Here is a 13,232-nt window from a genome sequence, read left to right on the forward strand (position 1 = left end):
CAGCCTATGGTAGTAGAGGGGTATTCTCCCCTCTTAAACATGAGGGAGAGAATAGCAAGTCCCCTCTTATTTTGAGTAGCAGGGATAACAGCGGCTCCCTCAGGTATCGCGTCAAGAGGTGATCTCCCTGCAGTAGAAAACAGCAGCCCCTTTTCCTTTATAATTTTTTCTCATCTCCTTCTCATTCAACTTCACCTTCTCCATCTCCATTTAAGTAGCAAGGGTGTTCACCCTCTGCTGAAGGATGAACAGCAGTCCCCTGCAGTTATAACAGCAGTCCCTTTCTTCTGAGGGGGAGTTCTTCCCTCGCTTGAGGGATGAACAGTGGCCCCCTCAGGTATCGCGGCAAGGGGTGATCTCCCAGTGAGAGAAAAAAGCAGCCCCCATTTAGTTTACTCATCTCCTAATTCTCCTTATCCAATTTTTTTTTTTTTTACATAGCAGCGAGGGTTTTCTCTCCAGTTGGAGAAAACAACAATTCCTTCCTCATTCTTCTCATTCTCCATCTCCATTCCCTTCTCATTCTCCTCATTCTTCTCATCCTCCTCCTCATTCTTCTCATCCGCCTTCTCCTTCTCCTTCTTCTCATCCTCCTCCTCATCCTTCTTATCCTCCTCCTCATTCTCGATCTCCTTCTCCATATCCTTCTCAGCCTCTTCCTCATTCTTCTCATCCTCCTCCTCATTCTTCTTATCCTTCTCTATTTCCTTCTCATCCTCCTTATTCTTCTCACCCTCCTCCTCATTCTCCTCTTTCCCTTGCAGTCAGTATCATATTTTGTTTTTTATAAAATGTATGTAGTAAGATATATCCACTGGTTATAACCAACACTTCTATATTAAGCTGTAGACCATTACTCTGCTTCAGAAGCCTGTCCAAAATCGGTCCATGAGGAGAACAGACATGTCAGCCGGACACTTTGCTCCTATTAATGGCACGCGGTGCTCGCATACTTATTGTTTCGGTTAACCAGGACAGGCGGCTGAAATAACAGTAAACACAGTTTATTGAGGCACAAGCAGAGGAGCAGGTAGGGCACTGTGAGGTAATGGTACTGGAGGTAGTAATGATGGGATCCGTTGGTGGAGAACTCAAGATGCTGGAGCTACATTGAAAGTTTTTACCATTCTAAAACGCAGATTTGTGGCCATTATGAAACTGAAATGTTGAATAAACCCCGAAACACATGTGATTGTTGTCATGTGGTGAATCTGGCCAATCGTGAACAGCTGTGTCGTCATCAGCGCTCCAGCAGTCACTCTGGAGAAACTGTAGGATGAATCAGCCGGCTGCTCTCGAAACACTCTCACGATATTTGATGCATGTGTCATAGAGTCCTGCGCGGGTGACCTGCAAATTTGGCTGAAAAATATTGTGTCGGATACGGGTGCGGGTCGGACACAGTGGAAACACGGGTTCAAAACAGTCACGTGCAAACGTAAAAATAGGCCTACGTTCCACTTAAAAAAAAAAAATCACATCCACGCGAACAGCTGCATGAGTCATTAGTTAACAGACGTAAAAGACCAGCCAGCTGTTTTTTTTCCGTAGTTTTTTTTTTCGTTTATATATATATATATATATATATATATAGAGAGAGAGAGAGAGAGAGAGAGAGAGAATCTGAATTAAAATGTGTTTGATTTAATCCTAATTCAAAATTTGTGTCATAATTATAATATTGCGCATACAGTTCAACTAACGCAATCGTTATAAAGGTGTTTAAACAACAATACACTTCCACTTGCATGACAATCGGAATATCAGATATTTCATTCCATAGCTTACACATTTGTGAATATGGGCCTAATCTAGGCTATCCTGTTTTTGTTTTTTGTTTTTTTGTTGCATCTGAAAATGACTTTGTGCAGCTCATTCAATAGAATTTTATTCTAATGTGCACTGCGGGTACGGGCGGGTGCGGATTTACAAAATCGGACCCGTGCATCTCTCTGATTCACACTCTGTGTTCGCTGCTCACAGGATGAGGTCACTTTAACATACCGGTTTCGTTATATGCTCAGGGAGTAATGTATTAGTAGTAAAATAATTTTTCGTAGCCAGAGAAATAATTTTAATTTGAGTCAATAAACGATTAACACTGTCCGCCCTGCCAATTGTTACGATCCCCTCAAGTGTCTAGGGGTTCGGAGGTGAAGTAACAAAAAGATAAAAAAACGTAAAGAAGATACAAAAAGCAAGAACACACTTCAAATCCTCTGTCTCAGAGTGAAGAGGACGCCCGTTGAGATATATATACACACAAAAATATATTTTATTTACAAGACAAAAGAATACAATATAAATGGGAGCAAAGGCTCAGGGGAGGGCAAGGCCTAAAATAACAAAAAATTCTCCACTAATTTAAGAGATCCAACTAACCTTAAATTAAAGAAAAGAAAAATACAGCCAACTTCCCTCACCTCCCTTGCTATACAAAAACAGAGGCAACAAAAAATATACAATAGAATACAATAAAATACAATAGAAAAAGAAAGGGGCACTCTCCCCCTACAGCATCCCTCTTAGCACACAGACTAGAATCACTTAATACAAAAGAGCCACAATACCTTTTGCTCAGTCACAACCTGGAACAATATCCATTAACAGTCCATGCAGAAACAAATTTACCACTGCTAAACACAACTATCATCTGAACGAAAAGCTAGCACAAGGTTCAGACTGGAGCAGGGGAGAAGCGTGTCATCAGGCAGGGGTGTACATTGCCCTTAAATCCTCTTGGTCTTCAGGCATGCTCAAAAACGAGCTACAGGCAGTGATGATTTGCCCTGAAGAGTAGCAAAGCAAAAACACAAAAAGGATATTCAACCACACCCACATCTGTGAACAACAATGAAACAAATTCAGGAATAATGACATTTAAAAAATATATATATATATATACACATCCCCGTGGATGTAACACCCCCACCGATAAGACTTTTCTTGGCATTTTACAAAACTGCAAGAAAAACAAAAGGCAAGTCAGCTCACGTGAGTTTTTTTTTTTACATTGCATGAATGACAGTGGTTGGCACAAGGCAAGTGAAGTCAAAGATTAATGATTCAAGAAACAACCACTACAATCCAAGTAAGGTCCTGGAACATTTTCACATGCAAACAGTCACATTTCAAAGGACGTTACATGGTGGTCTGTACTACTTGTTGGTTGTCACAATCAGAAAAATTACAAATGGGCTTCCACTTCTATGGTAGCTCACCACTATCACTGAAGCAAGCAATTTGGCCCTCAGGCACTTTCCCTAAAGTTGACACTACATCAGAATGCTTAACGAGGAAAGGGTCCATTTCCACTTGTTCCACAACTGAGCTTTAACAATGTCAAGTTTCGAGTGTTTTTACTTACATCGTGTCCGACTAATTTCAGGCTTAGTCTGCTCTGATTTGAGAGATTAAGGAGATATCAAGGTGAGAAAGCAAGTTCTACACGGTCTCCACATTTCCATCTACTGGTGTGCCACTGCACATGCCGAAAAGATGGGTAGAGACTAAATGAAATTGTTAGCGTCACTGCACTTTCCTTTGCTCACCTCTATAGGTCTGGGGAAAACCTGGCCACCTGCTAGCTCATTCCCCAACACAAGACCTACCCCTTTCAAAAACAACAACTTTGTGACTGGGATGGTTAACCTTGGAGTGTGTTCAAAGTCAGACATTCCGGGAACTTGATGGGTGGAACATGATTTAAATTCAGTCTCAATACCACATAGGACAATGTCAGAAACTGTGTCAGGGTTCTGCGAAAGGGAAGTATCTCTTTCAATAAGGACTGCGATGAACCAATATCCTGTAGAATCAGGAAGCATTGTGGTTTAATACACAACTAAATTTGAAAAAGGGATTCTGGACGAGCCCCCAATTGTTACAATCCCTCAGCATCTAGGGGTCAGAAGGGGAAGTAACAAAAATACTTTTTTTAAAGTAGAGAGGCAACAAAAGGCGTTCCTGTTCACTGTATCAAGTGTGCGTGTGTCATGAAAACCAGCAAAATATAAAGGCCAAATAGAAAATGTATCTGTACCTAAGGTGATTATTAGCCTGCTGAGAGAGAGAACTGGTTTGTTTTTTGAGAGACTGAGACGTGCAGCGCTGCTGTTTAATTGGTGAGCACGCTGTGGTTAATCCATTCATTCGTATCATATCATAGCCTAAGGTTTAAAGCATTGCCTTTTAAATATATACAATAGAACGTGGATGATGTTTTATTATAGGTGATATTATTCTCGCCAAGCTCCGATTTCTGAGAGATGCACGGAGAGACAACAGCAATGCGGTATTTGATTTGCGCTCTTTTCACTCAAAGTTTACGGTGATTCACTTCACACTCGTAACTTTAGCGGTATAATATTGCGCTGAATATCAGCCTCCTGCCTGTTGGTGTCCCTGTTGAACACCTAGCCGAGCCAGATAACGAACAATATACTGTCTCGTTCACGAGTGAAGAACCGTTTCTGTCAGACGTGTCCGATTCGTGAACCCGAGGAGCTGATGATACTGCGCATGTGTGATTCAGCGTGAAGCAGACCGACACACAGAGTGTCTGAACTGAACTGATTCTTTTGGTGATTGATTCTGAACTGATTCTGTGCTAGTGTTATGGGTGCGGGTAAACCGAAGGCTTGAATCAAGGGCAATCATCGCCAATGACGCCACTACGTCGAGCGCAAAAGAACTGGTGAACCGTTTTCTTCAAACGGTTTATTGAATCGAACTGTCCGAAAGAACTACTGGTGATCCGAACACCGATGCAACCAGTTCTTCACTCGTGAACGAGTCAGTCTATTGTTCGTTATCTGGCTCGGCTCGGTGTTCATCTTCACATCAGTTCAGTCAGTGTACTGTTTGAGTACATGAATTACTCCGGGATATTGGTTTGTTTGAACTCAGAGGGAGCCACATTAAAAAAGTTAACAGCTTAAGTCATTTGTGGATTAATGCGTATTAGAAATGCGAACCGTTTAAAATGATTCAGTTCAATTTGGTGAACTGAATGATTTGTTCGCGAACCGGAAATCCAGCTGCTTTGATTTGAACTCTCTCTCACACAGACACGGAAGAGAAAACAATGCTGAATAAAGTCGTCATTTTTGCTATTTTTGGACCAAAATGTATTTTCGATGCTTCAAAAAATTTCCAACAGACCCTCTGATGTCACATGGACTACTTTGATGATGTTTTTCTTACCTTTCTGGACATGGACAGTAGACCGTACACACAGCTTCAATGGAGGGACTGAGAGCTCTCGACTAAATCTAAAATATCTTAAACTGTGTTCCGAAGATAAAAGGAGGCCTTACATGTGTGGAACAGCATAAGGGTGAGTTATTAATGACATAATTTAAATTTTTGGGCGAACTAACCCTTTAAGTTGTTCCAGGTTTGTAATTTTTCTTTTTGGGTTAACTATCCCTTCAGCTAAGGTTTTATACATGACTAGTAGATTTTAGCCAATATGGTATTGGTTGTTACTAAAAGTAGTTGACTTAAGTATCTCAATATTTTTTTTGCTTATTACATTGTCATGGAGCTAAACAATTTATATTTTCCTTCTTTCCCTAAATCAAACTAGACCCCTGTGCAGGATAGAGCTGAATCTGCCAGCGCTGGACAGGTTTTTAATGGTTTTGGGCTGAGCAGGAGGCCCTGACAGTGCTGTTGGATCTTCTGAGAAGTGAACACCAGACCCTGGTGTTTCTCTTCTGTCTGCCAGTGGTACATCATAAAGATGGTCTCCAGAGTGTTTGACATGTGCCTCGTTTCACTGTTACTGCATTGTCCTCCGAGTCTCTAATTCACCAAGAGATTGACCTCCTAATGACCCCAGAAAACATGGAGGCAGCGCTGGGCTCAAACTGATGTGGTTTTTCTGATTTTAAACCTAAACTATGCTGTAAATGGTTGTAAAAAGTACTTTTAATTATAGAGCAATTTTTTTTAATGTGTAAAAAATATTTACAGGATGAAAAAATAAAATAATGTTTTGAGAAAAAATGTATAAGCTGCATTAAACAAATTAACAACGTACATAAGTACTTCTTTTATATACACTTGAATATGCAAAAAAAAAAAGCTTGTGCTTGTGCTTTTAACACTTTTGCTAGATATTTGGGTAAACGAAAACACAATACTTACATTTCGATGTGAAGTCCTCCACAGGACTCTCACCTGCCTTGTTATTTGGATATAGCACCGTCGTCGTATGCACGCAAGTGATTCTGGGATATGGTAGGGTGCAAAGTGTCCATCAGATGTACCCTTCATTTTCATGTGAGTTGAAGGGCGCATTTGAAGTTGCTTTCAAAATTCGTCAGCCTTTGTCGTGCCACGGTGACGCATTTGCACTTCAAATGCGCCCTCCGAAGTGTGCCTTCTGACTTTGAGACAGCTTACGTTGTGACGCTATGATACATCCGCACTTCGGAGTAAACATACTTCAGTTTGGGACACCCTTCGTCACGCTGCTGTGACACATTCGCAATTCTAATGCGCACTTCGGAGTCCATGCACTTAAGTTTGGGACACAACATAAGAGAGGGTAGAAATAGATGACCATGTTTTAGAGGTTTCAACTGTACAATATTAATCTAGTGCTAAGAGTAAACTTTTATTATTAGAATTTTTATTTAAAACCTATCATTATACAGTTTCTTTATTGTTTGTTTTATTTCCATTTAATTATTCAGATTTTATTTAAAAACCTGTGTTATACAACTTATTTATTGATTGTTTGTATTTCGATTGAATTATTAGGATTTTATTTAAAACTTTTATTATACAGCTTTTTTATTGATTGTTATTATTTAAATTTAATTATTAGGATTTTATTTACAACTTTTTATCATACACTTTCTTTATTGATTGTTTTATTTTACATTTAATTATTAGGATTATCTTTTAAAACTTTTATTATTCCACTTCTTTATTGATTGTTTTTATTTCCATTTAATTTTTAGGATTTTTATTTTAAACTTTTATTATACAACTTCCTTATTGATTGTTTTATTTCCATTTCATTATTAGGATTTTATTTTAAAACCTTTATTATACAGCTTCTTCATTGATTTTTTTTTTATTTCCATTAAACAAGTTATTAAACTCACAATATATCTATAAATCTAGAGGTCTAAATAAAAAAAATGAACTGTGTCTTGTGTCTTAATTTATATGTCCTTCTTATAAACTGAAAAGTTTGCTCAAATGAGCCCACACAGCTTATTACAAATGAAAACATATATATATCCCAGAGGTGCCTCCAAATTATATGTAACACTCTATAGACCCCTCTATCTAGAGTGTCCTTCAGTTTTCGTTATTGATAGAAATATTATGATTTATTTTGGGAAATTTAAACAAGTTGTTAAACTCACAATATATCTATAAATCTAGAGGTCTAAATAAATAAAAAAACTGACAACTGCACTATCTTGTGTCTTTACTTATTAACAGAAAAGTTTGCTCAAATGAGCCCACACACCTTGGTACAAATGAAAATAAAAAAAATATATAATACAGCTTACCAGATCTTTTATGTATATTCACCAGTTCTTATATCTGGTTACATATAACTTATGTAAACTCTAAACTTCACTGGGCCCAGACTATCAAAATGCCAGAACTAGTCCACTAAATAACACAGAGGAAAACGCATTAAAAATAATATGGTGCAGGCCTGAATGACGCTAGAGTGCGTTGGGGCGAAAAAAAATAATAATACATCGCCGCTTCACTCTTAATAGAGCAATGAATAATGGACAGCACTACTCACGAACACCACAATCACTAAAGGAGGGAGCCACATAGAAATTAAAAATACGAAGAAGTGCAGCGTCACTGGTCACATGATCCCGATTAGGAAATCCAATGATGCCAGGGGAACTTAAGAGGCAATCCTGGATGCCTGAAGCCCTACCTGGTTAGCGTCTCCAATGCTGCCGGAGGAGCTCAGTCTCCAGTTAATCACAAACATTAACACTCACGAATAGCAAGTGCGTCACAGTCCTGAGTATGTATCAAATGCACTTACACAACCGACTAAATGCAGGAGTTTATCACTTAAACTTCTGTACAAAGTTAAATAAACTTCACAATACTTAGGGTTACTGAATAAATATATTAATTCCATGGCGACACACTCTGTGTCATCCATACTCTCCCTTCCCCCTCTCTTTCTCCTCTTTCACCCCTCCTTTCTCCCACCCCTTTGACCAATCACATACTCTCCTATACAAACTGACTAGTGCAATATCAAATCAGAGTCTAGATAAACTTTACACACTCCTATTAGTAACCCTTATACATGTAAAAAAAAAAAAATACATACGTAATTAAATAATATAAAGATAGATTTCAAATAAAAGTAAGATACATATATATTTTTTAACAGGGCTACACCCTCCCCTTCTAGAAGAACTTCATGTCCCCATGAGATTTGACAGTGCACTTTATTATTCACTCTAATAGGTTAGTAAAGGCAAGGCTATAAGGAAACCAAGTCTGTGCAAAGATCTTAATGATAAGAGATTTCAATCATCATACCTCTATGTATGATTGTAATTGGTCTGTCTGTTGGTTTTCCAGGTCCATCGTAACTGAGTCGAATTGCTGGCTTTACCTTCCTACGCTCTTTTGATTCACATACAGACTGCACCTCCGTATCCAAGATACTAGAAGAAGGTTACACCCCAGCACTCGATCAAGTCAGTGGCATAATTTTTGGTGCAGTTGTATGCATGGACCAGCTGGCACATATACTGGCTCCACCTTGTTTTTTGTCTTGGTCGAGAGTTCCAAACATAGACAGTAATGTGCGGTTAAATATCTCTGGCTGGCCGTCGCCTTGGGGATGGTATGGCGTAGGTTCTGGACTTATGGATACCCAGCATCCCCAACAATTCTTTAATGACCTGACTCTCAAAATCGCGTCCTTGGTCAGAATGGATGCGATTAGGAAATCCATAATGTACGAAGAACTTTTCAAACAGAACCTTGGCTACTGTTAGAGGTTTCTGATCTATCGGGTGAAGTGATCCATCACATTCAGTATATTAGAAACTCCCTTAAGAGTTTGGCTCGATAGACAAAAAGTCTATACACACGAGCCAATGCTTGTGATCCTCTGTAAGGGTGCCTCCTTCTGCAGCAGAGTCTTACGGGCAACACATCTACCACATCTGACACTGTGCTCGCTGTATCAGCTGGGTCAGCATCGCAGGCCGTAGGATGGAAGAGGTAAGTTTGGGTGGCCGTGGGGCTCTCGTCGACGTCCGATGGGAGCTTGTACTTGCAGCATCGGACAGGAAAGCCTCAACGACCGTAGAAATGGAAAAGGAGGTTCTCGTCGGCCTCCACTTGGATCTGGATAGTGTATGGTGAAAATTACAGCTTGCGTCTGTAAGGAGAAAGGAAAGGTAGTCTGGCCAGGAGGCTCTCGCCGGCATCTGATGGGAGCACACGCATTGAATGGGTAAGCCTCGCTGGCCGAAGGATGTAAAAGGTAAGTTTGTCTAGATGGGAGGTTCTCGCGGACATCCGGTGGTAGCTTCCTACACACGGCATCGATATGGGTAAACCCCTCCGGGCATAGAAGGAAAGGTAAGTTGTGTGGCCGGGAGGCTTTCACCGCCGTTCGATGGGAACGCATGCATCGAATGTGTAAGTCTCGCCGGCTGTTTGACTTGTCTAAAGGGGATGCTATGAGGGTTACTTGCGTAGTGGTTTAGCAAATCCAATACACTGCTTCTGATAAGTGTCAGAAAATCTTTGATTGGCTTGCATTCGAAGTTAAGGATACAACAAAATCAAATTTCCTGTCCTGTCAGTGTACTTTAAATAAGTGCCATGAATCTGGATGCATGGGCATAGATTAAATCAGAGGTGATGTCATCCTTTCTCAGCCAAGAGCTTAAGAATTATTATACATTTTTTTCCCTCTCTCTCCATATTGATTGCGTGATCATTGTTCTATGGTTGAGCTTTCAAATTCTTGGTTAAGAATTTTCAGATTAACCACTCCAGTGGGCTAATGAAAAACCGAGAAGGATGGGCTTCAAAATGGTTCATGAGCATTTTTGAGTTCATGAGCAACAGATTATTTCTGTGAATAGCTGAAACGTATAACAATATTTGAGGTCACGTTCAAGGACTTATGATTGCTGTAGCATGCCTGTTGTAAAGAACTGTCCAATATTAAAGATGGTGTACATTTTAATTAAATGTTTAGCAAAACGAGGACTAGGTTGCACAGTGATGTGTAGAAACTATTGTCGAAAACGTTTGGGCCCTTGAAGGCTTTTGATATGATGAGCATGTACATTAGATTGTTATCGATGCATTACGTTAAGTTTGTTCTATGGAACAGTATGGTTAATTGTTTTTTGAGAGTAGTGGCAAGTGTTTTTTTTTTTCTTTTTATTTAGTTTTTTTTTTTTTTAAAGGCTCCCATGGGAGCAAGAACTGCTACGGCAGTAGGGAAAATACAGGAAAGAGATACAGACGCTGCTGCAGCAGTGGAAAAATATAGATAGAGGCTCCTGCTGGAGCTGACGATGCTGCAGCGGTGGAGAAATATAGATAGAGGCTCCTGCGGGAGCAGACGCTGCTGTGGCAGTCTGAGATATAGATAGAGGGTTCTGTGAGCTTTTTTGATAAGGAATTTGTCTGACCGCTAATAGGTCTTAAGGATGGTTAGGGTGTGGCAGAACATAGAAGTAAATGGGAGCATGAGAGGAGGAGGAGAGATGCTGTAGTTGTTGGCTGCAGGAAAAGTAGAAGGGTTAGTAATAGAGATCGACTGATATGGGTTTTTCTATAGCCGATGCCGATGTTTAGAGGTCAGGGTCAGCCGATGGCCGATATGTGCTACCGCAAAACAAGGGGAGTCCGCCTTTAGTTAGTATGCCGCCCACAATTGGAATCTGCTTCCAGAAGAGATCAGATGTGCAAAACAATAGTCACATTTAAATCTAGACTTAAAACTCATCTGTTTAGCTGTGCACTTATTGAATGAGCACTGTGCAATGTCCAAACTGGTTGCACTGTATTTTCACTGTTATTTTTTCTTAATTTTTTTGTAAAATCATTTTCTGTTTCTAACAGTTTTTATATTCATTTTAAATAATATATATTTTTTGGCATTTGAAAAGTTTAAAAATTGCTTGTTTTATTTATTATATTATTATTGATTTTTTTCATAATTATTTTACCTTGTTTTATGTAAAGCACTTTGAATTACCATTGTGTACGAAATGTGCTATATAAATAAACTTGCCTTACCTAAATAAATTGGTCCTGCCAGAATAATTCCATGCAATTTATGTCTGTATCATCTCAGTGAGGTTTAAACATGCAAGGTAAGGCAAATGTAATGTCTTCAGACATTAGTTTAACAACTTTAGCCGCGAAACCTGCATTAGTGTCTTCACCTGAAGAATGTATTGAATTACGACATGCAGTCTTCGCCGCTAGATAACACATGCAGCTGTCGTGATAACACGTAATGGTGCTCAGCGGCCGTGTTTGGCAAGGTAGGAGTGATCGTGGGTCCGGCACAAAGTGGCAGATCTGAAAAATCCTCGGTACAGATCTCTTCGTTGGAAGGAAAATGGGTCTGTGATAAGATGAGAGAAAGCAAATCGTATGCTGATTAACCGTCGATGGATATAGGTATGTCAGCGATATTTATACTGTTGGATTGATTACTAGCTTGTGGTCCATCTGTGTTGATTAGGCTAAGTGTCTGACATGCTCCTCCCGAACCTTCAACCAATCAGCATGTTTAGCACATAAGTCCCGCCCTCGAAAGTTCCCGGAACTTTGAAAAAGTACTACCTCACAAACTTTAATTAGTTCCTGGTTCCTGCAGTGGAAACACACAGAGTACTAGCCCAAAGTCCCTAGTTCACGGGTAAAGTTCCAGTGGTGGAAACGCAGCTTGTGACTTATAATGATCATAGAGGCAATAACATGAGTGCAGGCATATTTCAACCTAGTAACATGACAACACACCGTTCCTCACAGCCAAAAAGCAGACCAAGTTATGTTCAGCTGGAGGTTTTTTTTTTTTTTTTTTTTTGTAGTTCTGTATAAATTGTGGGAAAAGTTTGTTGCATTGATTTTATTTTTTTTGCATCCACACAATATTTTTAGAGTGTGGAATATCAATTCTCACAGAATGTAGCCTATTTATTACCAATATATTGAACTGTCTCTTTATGTTTTTCTAAATCCCAAACAGATTCCAGACATCAGTAAAATATCCGTCTATGAACATGTTTTATAGGCTATTTTGGATTTGGGAAATATACGTGTTACAGATGTGACAAAAAAACACCAGAATTTTTGGGAGACAATATATTCTGTACAATGCACTTACCAACCAATTTTGTGTTTAAGAGGAAAAATCAGTGTTAAAGGGATAGTTCACACAAAATCGAAATTATGTCATTAATAACTCACACTCATGATGCAACCAGTTCTTGACTCGAGAAGGAGTCAATCGTTCATTCATTATCTGGCTCGGCTCAGTGTTCATCTTCAGTTCTCTCTTCACAGCAGTTCAGTCAGTCTACTGTTTGAGTAAATGAATTACTCCGGGATATTGGTTTGTTGTAACTCAGAGGGAGTGTCAGCCACATTAAAAAGTTAACAGCTTAAGTGGATTAACATTTGTGGATTAATGCTTATTGGAGACGCGAACCGTTTTAAACGATTCAGGTCAATTTGGTGAACTGATATAGAAAGATCCGGTTACATTGAATGATTCGTTCGTGGACTGGATATTACTACACTGCAGTGAACGCGCTCACAACAGAGAATGCTGAATAAGTTTGTAGTTTTTGCTATTTTTGGACCAAAATGTATTTTTTATGTATTTGTAAAAATTCTAACAGACCCTCTGATGTCACATGGACTACTTTGATTATGTTTTTCTTACCTTTCTGGACATGGACAGTATACAGTGCACACAGCTTCAATGGAGGGACTGAGAGCTCTCAGACTAAATCTAAAATATCTTAAACTGTGTTCCGAAGATGAACAGAGGTCTCACTGGTTTGGAACGTCATGAGGGTTATTAAAGACATAATTTAGATTTTTGGATGAACTAACCCTTTAAGACATCTGTCCATTACAGACCATTCTGAAAGAAGAATTTATGTAAATGCATATAAAATGCTTTAAAAACTTTAACAGGGATGTCTAGAGGGTATTTAATA

This window comes from Carassius auratus, unplaced genomic scaffold, assembly GCF_003368295.1.
Source record: "Carassius auratus strain Wakin unplaced genomic scaffold, ASM336829v1 scaf_tig00217058, whole genome shotgun sequence".
NCBI classification, from domain to species: Eukaryota; Metazoa; Chordata; class Actinopteri; order Cypriniformes; family Cyprinidae; genus Carassius; species Carassius auratus.